Source organism: Hyperoodon ampullatus (assembly GCF_949752795.1).
Source record: "Hyperoodon ampullatus genome assembly, chromosome: 5".
In the NCBI taxonomy this organism is placed as follows: domain Eukaryota; kingdom Metazoa; phylum Chordata; class Mammalia; order Artiodactyla; family Ziphiidae; genus Hyperoodon; species Hyperoodon ampullatus.
Window position 1 is genome coordinate 82,418,760 of NC_136918.1, and position 21,886 is coordinate 82,440,645.

The following is a 21,886-nucleotide window of genomic DNA, read 5'->3' on the forward strand; positions in this document are numbered from 1 at the left end:
GGATAAATGTCTATTCAGTTCCTTAGTCCATATTATAATTTGATTATTTGCTATTATGGTAAAAAAAAAAAGTTATTTTTTAAAAAGTTAACAAAAATAGACATGTAACCTAATAAAGAAAGAAAGCAATAAATCACATATATACAAAATAAGTAACTACAAGAAAAAATAGCTAGAGAGACAGAGAAATAATAAAAGTCATAGCAGAATACTTTGTGTAACTCTATGCAGATATATTGTAAACTTAGGTAAGAGATAAAGTTTCCTAGGAACATTCAATTAAGTAAAAATAATTCTATTGCAGAAAGAGGTGAAATAGACTAGTTTCACAGGAGAATAGTGAAAGATTAAAAAAAAAATTCCCCCAACAAAAAGTACCCCATCTAGGTGTTTCCAAAGGGGCATTGTATGAAATGGTTAACATCTAGATGATCCTAATGCTATATAAATTTTTCTCGAGCTTCAGAAGTGAACAGAAACTTTCAAATTACTTCATGAGACAAATATAACATTAGTTCCTGAATCTGATGGTAGCAGAAAACAGAACAAGACAAAAAAAAACCCCAAATATTCCTGGTGAACATTGATGTAAATATGCTAAATAAAATATTAGCAAATGGAATTGAACAGTTATATAGGAAAATAATACATTATGACCAAGTGAGATTTATTCTTAAAACGTAAGGATGTCTTAATATTTGCAAATCTATTAACATATATCTTCATATCAATGAAGACAATTTCTTCATATTAATTCCGGGGAGAAAAATCATAGTTACTTGGAAAGAGTTGACACAGTGGATACCCATTTATCTGATAATATTTAATGGAATAAGAATGCACACATGCACACACATGATAGAAGCAATCATACTGAGATCAAGAACAAGGCATAGATGCCTATTTCCCCACTATTATTTAACATTGTATGGGAATATACATCAAAATGGAAAAGAAGGAAAACTACACCTGTTTGCAAATGATTTGACAGTGTTCTGAAAATGCAAGGGAATAAGTTCTTAAAAGAAAACTCATATAATAAACATTCTATTAAGTAATAGGATATAAAAATTAACATAGAAAAGCCAATAGCTTTCAACTGCACAAACAATAGCCAGTAAAAAAGATATAATAGGAAAGAATCCCTTTTAAACTGCAACGAAATATAAAAAAAGGCTTAGGAAAAAACATGAAAGACAAAAATGTAGATTTGCAAAAGCAAAAACATTCCTTGTTTTTCGGTTCAATATCATATGCATGTCATTTTTCTTTAAGTTAATATATGAGCCTAATGCAATTTCAGTAAAAATTCACGTAATTTAAATTTGTAGCTACAGAAGTTAATATGGAAAAATTCACTTGGAAAAGTAAACATGCAAGAATAATGATGAAATCTTGGAGAAGAGCATAGAGTGACAGGGCAGTGCATACTTATCAGATACTGAAATATATTATAAACTTTCTATAATCAAAACAGTTATGTATTGGCATATTAATGGATGGAAAGAAAAGTAGAACAGAAGAGAAAGTTCTGAAATAAACCCAAATACAATAGGATAAAGATGACACCTTAGTCACTGTAGAAAATATAGGCTTATTAATAAATGCAACACGCCATCTGCATAGTCATTTGGAAGAGTAATATCAAATTTATATTTCATAGATTACACAAAAGTGAACTCCAAAAGTATCAGAAGTCTAAATCTCTCTTTTTTTAAAGAAACCATACATGGAGTAGAAGAAAACATGGATACATTTCCTTATAATCTGGATAAAGGCAAAGCTTTCTACTTGAGTCTCAAAATCCTGATGCAATTTCTTTTATTAGACCGGTGAATATAAAACATAAAGAAGCAATTTTTGCCTAGAAAACAAAGAGCCAAAAATACAATTAAAATATAAATTACAAACTGGGAGAAAATATTTGTATAACATTTATCCTAAGAGCTAACTTCTGAAAAATATAAAGAATTATAAGAAATCAAGAAATAGCAAGTCCTTAAAAAAAGGAAAAAAATAAGGAGACAAAGACCTAGCAGCATATGAGAAAATGGCCTTTAAATTCTTGAAAAGATGTACAACTTCAGCCATACTACTATAAATGTGATTAAAACTACCTTGAATTAAAGCTTCATTTCTGATTAGATTGGGAAAATTTTAAAAGTTTGACTACACACTTTTTTGTTGCTCAGACTGTGGGGAAATAGGTACTTTTTTATACTGATGCTAGAAATGTTAAATTGTATAACTCCTATGGAGGGAAATTTGACAATATATAACAAAACTGCACACCATTTGACCTAGAAATCAGTTCTAGAAATTTACCCTAAAGGTACGCCTTTAGTAACACACTCATACAAAATGCATTACTTACTCATTATGACATTATTTGTAGCAACAAATTATTGGAAAGTTACCTATATGTCCAATAATTGGTGATTAGGCTAATCAACAAAAGTGTATCCACAGAATTAAATAATACACAAATATAAAAGAATAAAAAAAACTCTAAGTGATATAGTTTAAGCAGAAATATGGTGTATATATCTGTGAAAAGAAAGAAGGGGAAATAAAAATGTGTATGTTTGTGTTTATGGAGATGTATCTACTTATTTTTGTAAAATAAACACAAGAAGGATAAACCAGAGAATGATTAACTTTGTTACCTACAGAAGAGATGAGGAAACAGATTAGAAAAAATAATGAAACTTTATTAAGCATCTTTATATAGATTTGACTTGGACCATGTTATTATTTTCATATTCAAGAAATATTAATTCAACAAAGAACTGCAAAAACTCTAAAATTGAATGCAAATATGAGAAAATATATAATTGCATATCAAATTGATCATACTCTGACTATATTCCCAGTGGGATATATTCCAAGGACAAAAGGAAATCTTGACCTTTAATACATTTAGTTAGTGGTGGTAGTATGGGTATAGTAAGTCTGAAACTGTTTCTCAAACATTTTACGAGTGAACAAGTAAGTACATATATTGATATTGATGGTACTACATTCATTTCCAACTGTGGAAAAAGGAAGTTGTAAATGTGGAATGAGAGGAAAGGAAGAACACTGTAAGTGTTAAATTTGAATTGAAGTTATCAATATGAGTTAATGATTTTTAAGATACATATTTCCTAGCTCTGTCCACTGATAAAACTAATAGCAAAAGTACTTCAGTAGCAGTGAGCATACTTAGCACCTAGATCTTGACTTTTATAAGTACCATTCTATAAAAGGAGCCAGAGCTCCTTGGATAATGGCTGGCTCTGGGTCTGTATCCAGGGAAACAAGGTGGGTCTGATGCATTTTGTTATGTCAGAGAGTAAAAGTTCTCAAAAGTTGATAGGAGTATTTCAAGAGGACATAAAATCTTGTTTGAAGAGGCTCCATTGGCTAAATTTAGGATAATTTGAGCCTCAAAAATAAATAATGATGGAAATGATTTATAATACATGGAAAAGGAATGAATCTATGAACTATCATAATACTAGCTAATTTTCAAAGGGCCAAGGAGGAAGGGAGTGAAGGAAAATCTCTTTTTTTTATAGAAAAATGCCATCTAATAAATATAGGAGTGATAAAATTGGAAAGTCATCATTTTGCAACCAAAATTTTAGGAATTGATTCAGGAATCAGTTTTCAATGGATGCTAAGACCATTCGGTTTAAGACTGTAGAGGAGCAGGATAGTTGCATGGTCTCAACATATGACCTCAGAGATTAGTTATGAATTATAAGGGGAGAATGTAATACTACAGAAGAGAAATTTGGTGAACTCGACCTTTACCAAATGATCAAATTTAATATCACTAGTAGCAGGACAAAATGACATCATCCATTTCCTTGTATGATGCACTGAGAATGATACAAAGCCACCTATGTAGTATTCTTGTTAAAGATGCTTAACCTGAATCTACTCACGAGCAAACAATCAAATCCAAATGAGAGACATTCTGCAAACAAATGGCTTACTTTTCTCAAAAATATCAGTGTCGGGCCTCCCTGGTGGCGCAGTGGTTGAGAGTCCGCCTGCCGATGCAGGGGATACGGGTTCGTGCCCCGGTCTGGGAGGATCCCATATGCCGTGGAGCGGCTGGGCCCGTGAGCCATGGCCGCTGAGCCTGCGCATCCGGAGCCTGTGCTCCGCAACGGGAGAGGCCACAACAGTGAGAGGCCTGCATACCGCAAAAAAAAAAAAAAAAAAAAAAAAAAAAAAAAAAAAAATCAGTGTCATGCAAGAGGAAAAAAAAACAGTCTTGATTATAGTAGACTAGAGAGTTATAGCAATTAAACGCATTGATTGAGCCCTGGAGAGGAGGAAAAAGACATATGGAACATTATTGGAGTAATAAGAGAAATTAGAATATGCACAAGATATGAAAATAACAGATCAATAATTAATTTCTTTAATATAAGCATTGTATTACGATTATATAAGGGAACATCTTGGGTCTTAGGAGCTAAATGCTTAAATATTTAGAGATGGTAAAATGTTAAAAATTGGTGAATGTAAGTGAAGGATATAAGGGTGTTTGTTGTTACCTTTTAGCAAATTTTCTAAAATAAAAAGTTGGAGGAAAAGAACACACTAAAGGCCAAATTCCTAGACTGGACAACTTTTGTTTGTTTTGAAATTCAGGTAGAATATTAATCTGTCCTTGAAATTTAGAAAAGCAAATTGTTTTTCTATGACATGCTGGTCCTTCAATATTATTGAGAACAAGGATAAAGATAAAAACCAGATATGATGTGAACAACTCTAAACAGTGCCCTGGTGCTTGGAACTGACGTTCTCTAAGCTGCAAATACTACATTCAGAATATAATTTTGAGGTGAGCCTTTCCTATTTCCAGAAGTGAATTCTCTTCCTTAGAGAAGATGGACACCGTTATGTGAGGAACCAAATGAGAGCATCAAGGATTAAATAAATGTGCTTTTATGGTGGTTGGTAGTGGTGGACTTGGTGGGAGAAATGAAGCGGTACAAATATCCCCCTTCTTTTTTGTGTGAGTTCTTTTTTCTGCCACTAGATTAATAAGATGGAGAAGACCTTGTGTTTCAGAGATGCCCTCAGTTCTGGAGGGCTGAGTGAAATATTAAGGCAGGAGCTTTAAGCCTAGACCTTAATGGAAAGTGGTAAATAGGAGTGTGGCAGACATTGTAGATTGGCCCAAGTAACATCCTATCAGTGTTGGCCATGTGACAGACTTTTGACTAATGACATGCAAGTGGAGTGGACATCTGCTAGTGCTGCTTCTTCTTTCTTCTTTATTTTTCTTGGCCAAATATGATATGATGGCAAGAGCCTCTGCAACCATCTTGCAACCACAATGAGAAGGCTAAGTCATCCCTGATTGCTGAGTTACTAAAAGAATCCTGCAATCAACTACTTCTGGGCTTCTTATGTAGGAAAAATAAACTTATTTGTTTAAGCCACTATATTTGATTTATGATACAGTCCATCTCACCAGGGTAAGACCAGGAATTTGTGGCAAAAAACTCACATCGAATATGAAGAATTTAATTCAGCTTGAATGTCCCCTGTGTCATTGCCCTCAGAAACCTGTGTGACCAAATATAGTACACTGCCAGCCTTTAACAGGTATAAAATACCTTTAAAGGATCTAAAATAAAAATTGCCCAAGGTAGAATTAATTGAGCTATGTCAGGTGAAAGGAAGAAGCAAAGACCCTTCAGAGGGAGAAAGGAGATAGTGTGGAATTTAACTTGGACCAGAGCTTCCCACATCAATCACTGGAATCACTAAAGGCTAGAAGGTGTTATGTGAGTCAGAGTGATGGTGAGAAATTGACCTCTGAAGAGTAAGGCTGAAGAGAGGATACATAGCATGGTCCAGGGTTCAGAAAGGGAGCTGTCAAGTAATTATCCCCAAATTATGATGTTTTTCGTTGAGAATTTGAAGGGCTTTCTTCAGACTAGTCAATACAATATTTAAAGTTATTATATGATAACTTGAAAAAAAAATCCTGATGAGGACAGTTGATACTGAGACCTAGCCAGTATTAAAGTTCTTGCCAAAGCAGCCCTGGCATTTGGCTTCATCACAAAGACAATCCTGTAGATGTGGAAGCATCTGCTCTCCAACTTACTGCTTATGTTAAAATGAAAGCTGTTCAATAAAATATTTATGAGTATCTCTTCCACTGGTGACTGGATGGAAATAAAATGGCGAGAAACCAAATTTCTAATAAACATATGAATAGCCACTCAGTTGACCACTCTTTGACATGGACATCATTCATAATTCCTGATTCTTTTTCAATGTGTGCCTTTCGTGTCAGAAAATTGAAAACAAAATATTCTAGGTCTCTTAAGTGTCCAGAATAAATAAGTCCTGTCAATATAGACAACAGTGATCAAATGGTGTGTTATTCCTCTGTAAAAATTAGATTGTTAACTCAATCACTCATTAGTTAATCCATTGAATGAGTATTATGTACTTGATATTGTCATAGACTCTGTGGATAGATAAGCAAAATTGGCCCTCCGAAAATTTATTTGTAGGTGATAAAAGGGAATGAAAAGGAGATTAAAAAAGAAAAACATGCTTTTTTCTTTGTAACATGCATCAAGTCAGGCTAGTTGGATCTTTCCTCGCAGCCAATCTCAGTAGAGACTCATTAAAAAAAAAAAAAGTAATTAGGGACTTCCCTGGCAGTCCAGTGGTTAAGACTCTACACATCCACTGCAGGGGGCATGGGTTCAATCCCTGGTTGGGGAACGAAGATCCCGCATACCATAAATAAATAAATAAAATTTTAAATTTGTAAAGGGATTTAAAAAAGTAAAAACAATTTGGCCATTTAATAGTCTCTTTTGAAAAGACCCACAGATCACAAAACTTCTAAAATTCTAATTTCTTTGGCTCTTCATGTCAAAACCTTTCATGAGTATTTCCTTTCACTCTATAAACTCGTAAAACAAACTGTCCCTTCACATTATATATACTGGATCTGAATACCTTTTCTTTCCTCACAGCCTCAGTTCTTTATGGCATATCATCTTAGCCACTCTGGCTTCCTTTTTTATTGGGCAGTGTATCAAATGATGAGGTACTAGACATATTTTTGTCAGCATTTTATAAGCCTCTACAAAGAGAGACAAGATGTGTGTTTATAATACCTTTTGCTCTTTGCCAACCAATTGTTAAGAATTTCCTTCTTGTTTGAGTGGCATTCATGTAGGATAATTCCAGGAATATTTCCAAATTCAGCTTTGTATTGCCCACCCAAGTTACTTAGAGAATTTGAATAGGGCCAGGTGAAGGCAGGTTGGCTTGCTCTTACTTTAAGCTTGGCCTAAGTAAAGAATTACAGTTAAAACAAACAAAAACTAAAATTTGGTGACAAAAGTTTAATTAGGAGCAGTTTGAATCTTGACTATAAACTCTCTCAAAAAACTTCACAAAGGGTGTTCCAATTGCAGTGCTTCCCAAACTTCTAGAAAGCCTCTCTTCCAATGGCTTGCTAATTATTTCACTTTTCTGGCAACTGCCCACTCCCCGTTGCTTTCAGGTGTCATCTCCTCATCTTTCAACTTAGTAGTTCTCTCCATCTACCCCGACTCCATAAACTTTAGACCCTCCCCATCCTCCTACACCTTGGCCTTTATTGTATGGGTAACATTAGTCATTTTGTTAATATCCTTTCCCACTTTACTTATACTTGGAATCTTCCCAATAAAGGAGAGCCTGACCTGGCCTAAAGAGGACACTAAAAGGAGGGTAGATTGGTAACAATTATAACTTACTAGCATTTCTTTTGTCTTTGTCACAGCTGAGAAAATAATGGTAAGGGTGAGGGAAGGAGAAATAACATTTCTGAATACCTACTGTGTGTTAAGAACCATATTAGGTTCTTTTTATAAATATGTCACTAAGTAGAAGTTTGATCTTTAGAAATGTTAAGTGCAGTGATGTCCATAACTGCAGAATGTCCACAGTTATGGGCCAAGAATTTTGAGGGAGCTGTAGAGTAATTTTAAAGGAGTCCTCATGTCAATATCCATATCAAGCATGAAGTCAAGGAATCACTAGTTTGAAAAAAAAAAGATTCTCAACATTTTATTTTTATTTTTCTTGTCAAGACACTTTGATGCATGATTCTGTGACCCTCCTAAGGAGTAGACTTTGGTAAAGATAAGCAGAGTAGTGAAAGAGATTCTGTTTTGGGTGTGCTTCCATTAACCTCACCCTTTTCTCTCCTGCTCAGTAAAGTAAATAAGGATGTGAAGGAGACACAAGAAAATTTCGTAAATCCCTTCTTGTGTATATAAAATAAACATTAATTCTGTCACATTAATGATAAATTACTTTCATCAAAACCTAAAACAAATGTATTATTTCAAAGTATGTTAGTAACAAGTGACCAATACAAGTACTCCTAAATGGTCTGTGCCACCTCGCAAGAAACAGTCCACTTATCCAGACATTTCACAAATATTTGCTGAGCAGTAACAAAGTGCTAAGAGTCTTTGTCAGTGGACCAACAGAAAAAATACCTACCCTTGTGGAGCAGGAAGTTTCAGATACAAAATATAACATCGAGTAGTAAAAAGTTGGTTTAAGAAAAAAAAAAAAAAGCAGAGGGTGAAGGTTGTGGAGGAGATCATTGAAAGGACGTGGCCCCTGGTTGACCCAGGCAATCAGAGGCACCTCACCCCTCCTCTGTCTCTGGAATATACATTCCGCCCACCATTCCCACAGCTGGAGCCGTTTTCAAGGACGCAGCCTTGAGAGAGCAATGCGTTGTTGAGACCATCTGGAGGGTACACCTGACGGAACTGAGTTAAAGCCTCTATGCAAACTTTTAAGATTCTGGCAGGCAGGTGTGGAGATCTGCTCATCTTTCAGCCGCTGAAGACAAGCTTTGTGTATAAATTCCCTCGCTGCCACCTACCAATCTGGAGTCATCTGCCTCTTTCTTCCATCTCTCCTTGTCCTCCATGTATGGGGGCCTGTTTACAAACTAACAAGGGTGTTGCTACTTTAGGGAATGTGTTCCAGGAAGATCTCTCTGATGAAGTAATAATTGAGCACACACTAGGAAGAGTTAAAGGAGTCAACCATGTGGGAAGAACATTTCAGAAAGGAGCCTCATCAGAAAGTCCCCGAGGTAAGCGAACACTTGGAGAGATGGGGTGAGTGTGAGCAGATAAGGTCAGAGAGGTGAGGAGGGACCAGAGCAGGTAAAGGGCTTTGATCTTATACTGAAGTGATGGAAAGTCATTACAGTGCCTTCAGCAAGAGCGTAACATGATCAGATTCATGTTTTAAAAGGATCACTCTGGATACTGTGCAGAAAATAGCTCTTGGGGGCAGGAGTACAGGAGTTCAGGAAGCTCTTGCAATAATCCACAAGGGAGATGTTGTGACCAAGAGGCCTTGGAAATGGCTTTTTAAAAGTACGTTCTAAGCTGCAGCTGTGAAAAATAACATCCTGATCTCACAGAGGTTCTACTGGAGTTAGGTATAGGGCAGACCATAAACTGGTCCTTGATATGTTTGAGAATAACTGACAACTGTGGAATGGCCTTCTGAGAATGAGGGCAGTGGTATGGCCAGATGTACCTTAATGCAACTGTAAATGATCACATAATTAGGGGTATGTATAACTTTACTGAAATAAGCATAAATTCATCATAAGAGATCTGTTAGTTTAGTACAGCAGAAAGGAAGGGTAAATGGAAGGTAGTCCCATATGACAAGTTTTGCACATTTCAAATACTTGTCTCTGGAATCCCTCTATTCCTTTGTCTCTTTGGACATGTTCTCTTGCTTGATCACAGCCTACCCTTTCACACTTGATTCTGGGTATTTGCACTGTAGATTCCTCAAAAGCACTGGGGCTCAGCAAACTCATGTTAACTATTATAGCTCCACAGGACATGTTCTCTGAAAGCAGGCAGATCCATGCTGGAGGATTAAGAGATGCAACTCTTTGGCCAACCATTGCAGAGAAAAACCACACATTCTGTAGGAAATGCTGTTGGCTCAGGCCTTACATGAGTCTGAGCATTTCAGAAGTGTGAGAATTTCTATACAAGGATGCCTCCAAATACAATTACTATTTTAAATCACATTATTTCATATGCAAGAAGTGTTGATACCTGCAAGAAGTATCTGACACCTCTGAGGTTGTCACAGCCTTGATATTAGATAAGGGAGCTATGGTGTCGGATGCACTGGCAACCTGGATTCTTGTCTTGAACCTAGAATCACCTTCCTGTGCGATTATGCACAGACAGAAATAAATTTGACTTTTCTAAGCCTCAATTCCCTGATCTAAAAAAGAATCTGGACTAACTGATCTAGAAAGTCCTTTCCTGCTTTAGCTTTCTATCTTTTGGTTGAATACAGTCTTGTGGTAGGCTTAAATATCAAATATTGATTTGTTTTTTTCTCTGTGTATTTCCACCCTCTTCTTATATTCTAACAGGCATTTTCTCTATCTCAGCCTACACCAAAGTTAAAAGAAAGAGCTACAAGAGACATTTCTTAGAGGTCTCCAGACTAGGCTTTCCTCTCCAAAAACCAGTGAGACTGAATTCTATGATCTGAATGTTTGTTTGCCCACAAAATTCATATATTGCAATCCTGATTCCCAATGTGATTATAATAGAAGGTGGGGCTTTTGAGAGGTGATTAGGTGATGAGAGCAGAGAGCTTATGAATGAAATTAATGCCCATATAAAAGAGGCCAAGAAAGCTCCTTTGCCTCTTCCACCTTATGAGGACAGGAGAACTCAGAAGTCTGCAACCCAGAAGAGGTTGCTCACCAGACCATGTTGGAACCCTGATTTTGGACTTTCAGCCTCCAGAACTGTAAGAAATACAGTTCTGTGTTTTTAAACCACCGAGTGTGTGGTATTTTATTATAGCAGGCTGAGCAGACTAAGACACTAAGTTTGGGTGAAGGGAAAGAAGAGAAAGACTTGCACATTTTATGGGAGAAATGCCGATGAGAGGTATGAAAGGGACTCAGCTTGGGGTGTATGGGGTTAGAGGGAAAAGGAGAATTTTCATGTTGAGCCTGGAAGTGGAGTGGTAGGTATTCTACATTTGAGGTGTCATCTAGTGTGGGCTCCTGCTTCTTCCATTGGGTTCATCCGTCTGCTTTAGACAGTCTTCATTTAACTGTAGTGAACACATGTAATTTTTCCCTCTGACCTGGGTTTAGACACCTTGTCTGAAGAAGGGAGCATAAGGGAGAGCACCGTCTTCTCACCAAGATGAAAATGAACAAAATAGTTGGAATTTCTACTGGTCCAGGCAGCAGTGGATACAACGTATTGATAGTTTAAAGTCTTTTTCTTACCAGAAGAGAAACAGACTAGTAGAAAGACAACTTGAAAGAACAACCTGATATAAGATATTCCCATTACTCCCAAATAATTTGAAGTTTGTTTTCATATACAAAGATAAACTGGTGGCACTGGGCTGCTTTGAAAATAGTGTTAAGTCTAAGTTAACTGCTTAACAATTGTATGACGTCTGCAAGTAACTTCACTTCTTTGGACACCAGTTTTCTCATTTATCAAATGAGGGAGTCGGAATTGACCATCTCCAGGATCCATTTTAGTTGTGATGATCTCTGGTGCTCTGAATGGAATCTGATAAGGTATGTTCTATAAAGCTGGGGGATGATTTAAAAGTATTATGCCTGGACTCAATTCTTTCTTCTGGGTATTTCTTTTCTTCTAGGTTGAATTAAGTTTGAGTCAAATCCTCAGTAATATAAAATGTTATGACTTAAAGATATTCAGAGTTTAAAGAGAGAGAGCGCGCGCACGCGAGAGAGAGAGAGAGAGAGAGAGAAAAAATATACCAAAATGGCATAAAAGTTGTATTTGAGAGGTGGGTCTATGGGGTAATCTTTTTCATTCTTTTTATTACTCAGTACTTCCTGGTTTTATTTTTATTAAACTTGTAGTTCTTTAAAAAATATTTTAACTAAAAATTTCTACAGCAAAGAGAATGTTACTGATATCCTCCTTGTGTGTGTCTCTCTGTCTGTCTCTCCCTGTCTGTAGTGAAGAATGGCTGAAATATTTTCTGTAATAATCCAGCTTTTACATTCAAAGGTCAGAGAACCTACTGTGAAGGTTTGATATCTCTTTCAGACTTAGCCTTGAGCTTAATGATGTTCATGTTGAATTTTCTTGCTACTAATGTGAAGGAACACATTCTGTAATTTTTTATATAGTGGGTCCTAGATGAATTTTTAAAATCTGATAATAGATTAGCCTTCTTTTTGACCTCCTCATACTTTATTTCTGGGCAGAAGGCAAGTGACTGGAATACATGTTTCACAAGACTCCTTTCTGCAACAGCAGAGTACTAAATCCTTATGTGGATGCATTTACCTGTATAATGACTTCCTTTTTACGTCAGTATGCCAAAAAGCCTGCCTTAGCAATTAGCGGCTTCCCTTTGTAGATACTAAATATTATTGGACAGCTTTCTGTAATTCCTTGTCTTCATTTTTTGCTTTAGGTGGTCACTTTTGGTGCCAAGACCTCTACAAGGTATAATATAACTCAGGGATATTGTTTCCATAGCAACATGTCTTTCTAGTGCACTCATCACAACAATTGCAGCCACTCCTGCCAACTTAAGCTTGATACCTTCAGATGAGAACAGATGGCTAAGTAGTCTACTTCAACTATCAGAATGATCCAGTCAAATCATCTTACTTCTCTCTAAAACTATCCTTGAATTCCAACTCTACAAGGCAGTTTTGATTAAGTGGGAGTGAGATGTGTTTAAATAGCTGGTCCTTACACAGCCATACAAATACCTTTCTGACCCTTATCCTTGCCACAGATGTAAGTAAATACTAGAAAATGAATGAAGCAGAAAGAGATGTGGCATTAACAAACACTTTAAAAACAGTCTCCATCTCTTTTCCTCTCTTCTAATGCTGCTAGGACCTCCTTGAGAGCAAGACCCTGACTAGTTATGTCTAATACATGGAAGTGTTTTTTAAATGCTAACTTAGATAAGCTACTTTCAAGTCCAATTACTAGTCTGCTCTGTATTTCAGTACTATAACTTCCTTTTACATGAACCATGTACTTCCATTGTCTTCTGAAACTATTAGGGTAAATTAGGTGCCAAAATTTGCTTAACTAATGCCACCAGCTTTTACAATGTTGGACCTATTTTTTTGTGTGTGGGGAGGCAGCCGTTTACTTCACACTTATTCACTATCATGACCAACTGCTTTTCTTTAGCCAGGGTCCCCTCAAAAGGACCAGGCCTGAATGTTATCAGTGTGGAAATGGACAGCCATAAAATCACAATTATCTTGTATTGTTATGTCAAGTTGACCCACGATGTGTGTATGGATAGTTGACAAGAAGCTTTAACCTGGCAAAAAGCTACAGGTTTTCTGACAAAGAAAACTTTTTCTCATTTTAAAATAACAAATACCTTATATTAATGCATATATATGGAATCTAGAAAAATGGTACTGATGAACCTAGTGGCAGGGCAAGAATAGAGACGCAGATGTAGAGAACGGACTTGTGGACACGGAGGCGGGGGAAAGGGAGGATGACACGAACTGAGAGAGTAGCATTGACATATATACACTACCATGTGTAAAACAGATAGCTAGTGGGAAGGTGCTGCATAGCACAGGGAGATCAGCTTGGTGCTTTGTGACCACCTAGAGGGGTGGGATGGGGAAGGTGGGAGGGAGGCTCAAGGGGGGGGGGATATAGGTATACATACAGCTGATTCACTTTGTTGTACAGCAGAAACTAACACAACATTGTAATGTGATTATAATCTAACAAAGATATAAAAAACAAACAAACAAACAATAACTTTTCTTCAATTAGTCATGTAGTCCTCTTCAATGCCCCCCCCCCAGAAATGTTTGGAATTGTATTGGAGTTGTCTTAGATTCAAACTTGTGTCTCCCCAGAACTGATTTGTATCAAAAAGACAAAGCACTGGGCTCCTTGGATTTGAAGGAAGATTTATAAAGGGGATGGTCACAACTCCCTAATTCTTAGCTGACATACACTTGCTGGTGAATTTCTAAGAAATACAAGAATGCGCCTAGTTTAGAGTAAGGAGAATCTGTAGTAATTGGATGTAGTTTTTAAAATGTTTTTGCTATTTTAGCTGTTTCTCTATGTTGGCCTAATAGCAGATGGATCAGTTTGTTATTTTGCAATGACAAAGTAAGAATGAGGACCTCTCAAAAACACATTGCAGGCATGTGAAATAGGACGGGACATTTATGGTTCTTTCTTGCTTCTCTAGTTACCCACTTAGTATTTTGTTAATTAACTGGCCCAGAAAAGGGAAATTCAGAGCAGGTGATAACTAGCAGAGTGACTGAAACCTGGCCTCTTGAGCAGGTGACTTGGTTTATTATTATTAATATTTTTAAAAATAATAAAGAATAAAAGAATAATACCTTTAAATTTATGTAGAACACATTTCCATTCTGAGGTCCTAGGCCCACTGGGAGCTCATGAAGTTAGTAATTGTGAATTGTTTATACTATTTCAAAACAATCTAATAAGGATAATATTGTAGCTCAATTTTTTTACTGCCTAGTATGTTATATATATTTATTAATAAATATATACAGTTCGATTTGGTAAAGCAGCTTTTAAACAATAAAGGCGAGTAACAGTAAGAGACATCTTTAGAGGTGTAGAAGTCATTAGAATATTTTATAGCTAAATGACTCATTTTTTTCTCACGCCACTCCCTGAAGTTGGCAGATGGGTATAGTTATTTATTAGACGAGGGAACTGAAATTTGTTACTTCTATCTGTATTATCTGTTCTTTCAGGTTTCATATACTATAGATCTCTCTTTCATGGTTTCTTCATGCGATAAGTACTTTATTGAAGTCAGGACTTGTGTTAGGAATAACACAGTGTCAAATCACTAGAAGATTATTATATATAATGCTTAATGTTTGCCTATCGTGGAGCTTATAGTCCAAACAGTGATAAAAAGTAACCTGCATGAAAAATCAGAAAAAAAGGAGAGCAGGCAAAGTACAACTTGTCCATTTCTCTATCTCATAATATCTTCAATGATGTCATATTGGTAACTTGAGAGATCCTACTCAAATACCAAAACTGAAAAAAAAAAAAAAGAATATAACAAAAAGAGTAGTGTAAGGCAATACATGATTATGAGACAAATGAATGATGGAGACAATATGAATTGGCAGGAAGGAGGGGTCACCGTAAGTTTAGTTAGTGTTAAGGAAACATTTTTATGGACGTGAGTTTGGCTTTTAATGATTGTTCTAAATGAGAGAAAAGGAATAGAAAGACATTTGGGGCAGAATCTCGACTCTGTCACGTGGCACGTCCTTTCCAGTAAGATGCTACTTTTCAGTATGTTCTAACATCATATTTTTGCCAGTTTTTTAACTTCTGAAAAAAGGGTTCAAAGGACAAAGTAAACTGGAAAGAAATAAGTAAATGTATGAGATATGAAAATTTTAAAACAGATAAAGAAGAATTCAATCTTATCATTACCTTTACCCTCACTCTATGAAAGGAGTGAAGGAAGGAGTGGACCATCTGTATCACATATGCTAAAATGAAATTGGGTTTAGGTCTTTAGACATCACGCTCTCATACACACCAGAAACAGCAAGGAGAGCGAGTACAAGCCAGAGAGAGCTATTAAACAAGGGATAGCAAAGAACATGAGAGGAGAGAAAAAAATCCAGTGAAATGGACCAGAAAGATAATGGCAGCCCTAAAGCAAAATTTGGAAGAAAACGTCTGCTATGCAAAGGTCAGAAGCCAAAACTGGGACAGGATCTGCCAGTCACCAGGTAACAGGCGAATACGGAATCTGAATCCAGTTTGCTCTGTCTATCAGCCTGGCCAGGTGTGAGAACATTCATCAAGCTCCTGATAGTCTACCGCACCCATCCGTGAGAAATCTCATTTCTGGACATTCAGCAGTCCTTGACCTTGAAAGCAGTTCCGGACTGATAGTCAGTCTAACTTGATAAATGACGATTTCTCAACGAGAAATGCAATTCTCCCACTCCACTCTGACCACAAACACACACAAACACACACACACAAGTATAGGGCATAAAAATGTATAGCTTCGCACATGGAAAGACCCATGAATGTGTGACATTCTCATTCCACCAGCAAGTCACTGATAACAGTGGTGCACTTGATGCATTCAACATAATTACAGATACCAACACCTGTGCCTGCCCCACTCTAAAAGCTCCCAGAGAAATTTTGGCTGTCTGACAGCAAGGTGTACAAGGGAGTCCCTGCCAAAGAGCAAGAATACAAATGTTTATTACAAATAATGTCTAGGATTATGGTTGTGTTCTGTGTAGAACTACGGTGGCCTGACCAGAGCACCTGGCCAAGGGATACCAAAATGTGCTGGGATTTTATTTAAATATGTATTTTTTTAGTCTAAACAAGCATGATAATGATATTTTTATCTCTTCATTTTACATTGCTCTTATTCATTTATTATATTCTTGTTCCTACCACTAAATTGTAAACCCCTATGAGGACAGTCACTCTGTGTCACCTATTTCTATCTCTTGTGCATCTATTACAATTCTCTCTCTCTCTCTGAATGATATATGATCAATGACTGCTTGTTTTGATTTATCCATAGGCTTCCTTCATTCCTGAAATAATACAAGTAAAATGAACATATATGACACTTAATGTTAGTAAAAATTATTTCTTAAACTAATAGCGTAAATATATTTTTTATAGATGGATAAATATAGGCACCTGTTTGTCAACAGACTATCAAATTTGGATGGATTACATATGAGGCCTGCACATGAATTCTCTTTTTGTTGTTATAAACATTCTTTGTTCTGAGACACCAAGATTCGTGAAGCATTTTGATACTATACATATAGTGACAAATATCTCTAGATTTGTTTGTGTTACAGGGAAAGAGCTCTTCTGCAACTGTACTTGCCCACCTCCTCAATTAACCATCACTCTGTTCCCTCTGTTCTGACTGGGGCCCCCTGATTAGTAGACCTCCTTAACATACGATGTTCTTCTTTTCCCATCAACTAAATTATAGGTTTATTAAGTATGAATTATTTTTTTCCAAACATATTTATGCTAGCTTTATGTGCTATGGTAATTACATAATTTAACTAATTACTATTTAAAACAAACAAATAATGGGAGCAAAAATAAAAAGTTGCTGTTTTAGGGAAAACTATGTTGAATGCTTTGGACTTATTTGTTAAAGGTAAGCTGGGAAAAAAATGCTATTGAATTAGGAGGGGGTGAGAGAACTGTAAAAGACTCAGGGATAATTGAAAAAATCTGGAAGAAATTCCATACTAAGATTTTTCATAGGTATCATAAGGATTTTTGTAAGAAAGATAATGGGCCTATGCAAGAAAAGACCTTGGTCTTCCACTAAAATTGTGTTAAATAAATGTACATTTGTAAGCTTTAAGTTAAAGTGTTTTTTTTTTTTTTTTTGTGGTACGCAGGCCTCTCACTGTTGTGGTCTCTCCCGTTGCGGAGCACAGGCTCCGGATGCGCAGGCTCAGCAGCCATGGCTCACGGGCCCAGCCGCTCCGCGGCATATGGGATCCTCCCAGACCGGGGCACGAACCCGTATCCCCTGCATCGGCAGGCGGACTCTCAACCACTGCGCCACCAGGGAGGCCCGTTAAAGTGTTTGAAGCTATGCATATATTTTTAGAAAAATAATGATTCTCCTTAATAGATTTTTTAAAATGGACTTACTCTAAGGTGAGTAGGTATAGGGTTTTTACCCTTTATTGGCCCTTGAATTTATTCAGTTTCAAGTAGTACTTATTTCTTTTTAAAATAGTTCAGGAGATTTTCTCGAAACCTCAATTTTAAGGCATTCATTTATTCATTCATTCATTTTATTGTAACTACATGCTTAAAACAATCATTAGTGATGCAATGGCTACATTCAGTTTCATGATCTTTGTCCTCAGTTCACTTGCAATTGAATAGGGAAGGTATGGCACCTATATTTATAACTATAGTCAGTTACTTATAGTTTACAAAGCAAAACAGGGTTTCACTTCCAGAAGCATGGATGAAAGACGCATTTCTTTATTCAACAGCTATTTTTAGACAGACCTCTTAGGTACCAGGAACTATGCTCGGTTCCAAGGACATAGTGGTAAATAAGACAGGCAAGTCCTTGCCTCTATTTGAGAAGATGCTCCTTAAATGTCCCATAGGTAGGCATAGGTTTTGAAGAAAATCATTGATGAGGTAGGTGGGGGGCTTGAGCAAAAGCAGGGAAAAACTCAAGATTTATTGAGGGATTAGTGAATAATTTGGCCAGAGGATGAAGTATCTGTGGAAGTCGAGTGAGAGATAATGATGAAAATGTATGCAATCTCCCCTTTTCATGTAAGGACAATTCTTTGAAAATCATTGCTGTGCCTTTCTGAGCCTGTTTCCTCATCAGTGAAGTACAGGAAATGGTCAGGCTCCATGTTCGACAAGGTCCAGGAGGTCCTACTCTTTTTCTATTTTGAATTCAAATCCCCCCCTTCTGGTCCTTGGAACAAAATCAACAGCCCAAAACCTTCCTTCCAAGTTGGGTTTGTTCTTAGGCTCTCATCTTGGGCTGAAATTAACATGGGGAGTGAGGATGAAGAAATGGAATTTCTAATCCCATTGCTCAGAGCAGGTTGTCAAGTCCTGCTATGGCACTACATTAATTGCTAAAAGTACAATGTAATAGGAAGGCACGAGAGAAAAGAAACCAGAAGCCTTTCTAACTCCATTTGGTTCCTATAATTCCTTGTTCTTAAGAGTGTGTTTTGCCCCCCTGTGAGCCTTACATACAAAAGTGTCATCTAGATTTGGAATTTATAGCTTCTTCTCCTTTTATGTTATTTGCTTTTATAGTTTAGGCTTTACAAATTCTAAGACTATATCTATATTATGCCCAAAAAGATTTATTGGGCAACAAATTTGCTTGGCCATTTGCATCCTAATGGCAAAAGCAATTTCTTCAGCCAGAATAGATTGTTTTCTTTTCAGTTGCAAATGGGGATATTTTAAGGGAAAAGAAGTTATTTTGGTTCAAAGGAGGATACTATAGCTCCTTATTTCTGACACCTGTCAACCTCCTGCCTCAGCAAAAGTCCTTCCCTAGTCAGGAATCAATGTCTTGACTCAAATGACCCCAGGCTGTATTATCTAGTCCTTATCTAAAATAAAATAAACTTTGGAGTTTTTCCCTAGGTTTACGTAAATTAAAAATTATACCATCTACAGGAGAGAAAGTTTTATTTTATGGAAGAGGGTTGGTGGGAAGCTTTACCTTTAGTTATGTGCTAAGATAGAGCACTATATTAGGAATCAGAAGGATTAAGTCCTATTTTTGGTTTAACTATATGACTTTGGACACATTGCTTGAGTTTTGGAAGGCTTAGTCTTTTTTGTAAACTTGGACGTGGGAGAGTGGGTTTAGGGAAAGCCAGAGGGTGAGTAGTGAGATAGTGTCATGGATCACCTTCACTCAGCACTTAAAGTATGTCAGGAACCTTATATATCTTGTTTCAATAGGTACTCACAATACCTGGAAGGAAAGAACCAGAGCTCAAAGAAGTTGGGTTATTTACCCATGTGTTGGAGGGGGTCATTGAGAGGACATAACCCCCAGTTGACCCAAGAGCTGGACCCAGGCAATCAGAGGTTCCTCACCCTCTCCCCTGTCATTGGAATGTACATTCTATCCATTGTTCCCACAGTGGCAGCTCTTTTCATGGTGTTGCTGAGACCACCTGGACCGGATATTTGGCTGAACCCAGTTCAGGGCCCTACATAGACTCTTAAGATTCTGGCAGAAGGGTGTGGAGATCTACTTGTCTTGCAGCCACCCAAGGCACACTTTGTTTGTAAGCTCTCTTGCTTGTTAAATCTGCCACCTACCAATCTGGGGTAGTCTGTATCTTTCTTTCCATCTCTCCTTGTACTCTTTGGGGCCATTTTGCAAACTAACACCAGGCTCACCTGGCCAGTGAGTGGGAAACCCCCTTTATGTTTGAGGTTACAGCTAGATTTTTCTTCTATAGCACACCACACTGCCTCATCTAAGGTCCCTTCAAATACTGAAGTTCTTTTTCTGGAAGCTCTACTATTTGGTTTCTTGACACATCTGGTTCTAGCTTTGCCTTATTTAGTGTGGAATCTACAGAAATGGTACAGATGAGCCTATTTGTAGGGCAGGAATACAGAGGCAGACGTAGAGAATGGACATGTGGACACAGCGGGGAACAGGGAGGGTGGGATGAACTGGGAGATTAGGTTTGACATAAATACACTACCATGTGTAAAATAGATAGCTAGTGGGAACCTGCGGTATAGCACAGGGAGCTCAGCTCGGGGCTCTGTGATGACCTAGATGGGTGGGATGGGGGTGGGGGTGGGAGGGAGGTCCAAGAGGGAGGGGATATAGGTATACATACAGCTGATTCACTTCATTGTACAGCAGAAACTAACACAACATTGTAAAGCAACTTTACTCCAAAAAAAAAAAAAAAAGACACACTCCTACCTTCTGAAATTTTTGCCATTGCTGTATTAATGAGCTCATGCACATGAAGTAGCTCCACAACCATAAGGTATTATTATTGTTAGCTGAGCACAGTTACTTCTAGGCTTTTCAGTCTGGAGTTGGACTTGTTTCATTTCAGATGCCCACAAAAATCTGCATTCTTGTTCTTGATTTTCTAATTCTACATAACTTATATAGCCATTTCCAAGATCTGTGAAAACTGCTCTGGCAGGCATTGGGACAGTCAAAAGAAACCCCCAGTCCAGATTGCAGAGTCTATTATGGAAGATATGGTGCATATCACCTTCTCTTGCCTAAAGTCAAGTAGTGGGAGTATAATATAGGCAGGCATGAATGGCAGTTGTATACTGCTACAGGATGATGATTCTCTAGTTTAAAGAGGGGGAAAAACAGCTCTAATGTTGGAAAGGCAAAAATAGGCAATCCATCTGTTCAAAACATAACAACAAAGCTTTCCTTTTTTTGGCTCCTTGTCCCAGTACAGCATCCTAAGGGGTCGCTGGACAAAAATGTGCTTCTACACACATTAAACATAATTGTACTTGCAATAAAAGGTTTTCTTTTTCTTTTTTTTCTTTTTTTTTCCCCTTGTTTAGGATTTGCTAACACTTGATAAAAAACCTTTGAAAAGTATTCTAGTTAGAGATAGTTTTGCTGATTCAGTATATCATGCATTTGAATTCTCATCTTTTCTTGATTTTATTTTGGGATATTAGTATAAAGCTGTTCTTTAAAAAAATCTTTCTTCTGATTGTTCTTATAGTTTTGGAGGAATACTGTATAGTAAGAGTGGTTTGGACACAGATATTTTGACTTAAATATTCATCCACTCATTGGGGGAAGTAGTTGGGGGTCTATTGAAATAAAATATGAAAAGCCAGCTTAGGTGTCTCTGGGTTTGAGTGGGAAAGGACTGTTTTCTTTTCTTGTAGGGGGACTTTGGGTCTGAATGAAAGAAGGATACTTGATAAAGGCATCCAGTACTACCAGATTTTTTTTTTTTTCTACTCAGAGGGAGAGAATCCAACTGAAAGGTACAGGCGGGGCGGGGGGGTGGGGTGGCGACAACTTTTAGGAATTCCTGGACCCACCAGAACACAAATCTTTTGATAGAATGTAAATGACTTAACAGTAATACCAGGAAGCTTCTCAGAGTAAATTACAACACCATCACTGAGAATTAGCAATGGAAGTTGACAAGCTATATAAACTTGGAGATTTTACTGGAGTGGAAAGCAGCTGCAGGGAAGGGAATAAAATGCCCTCA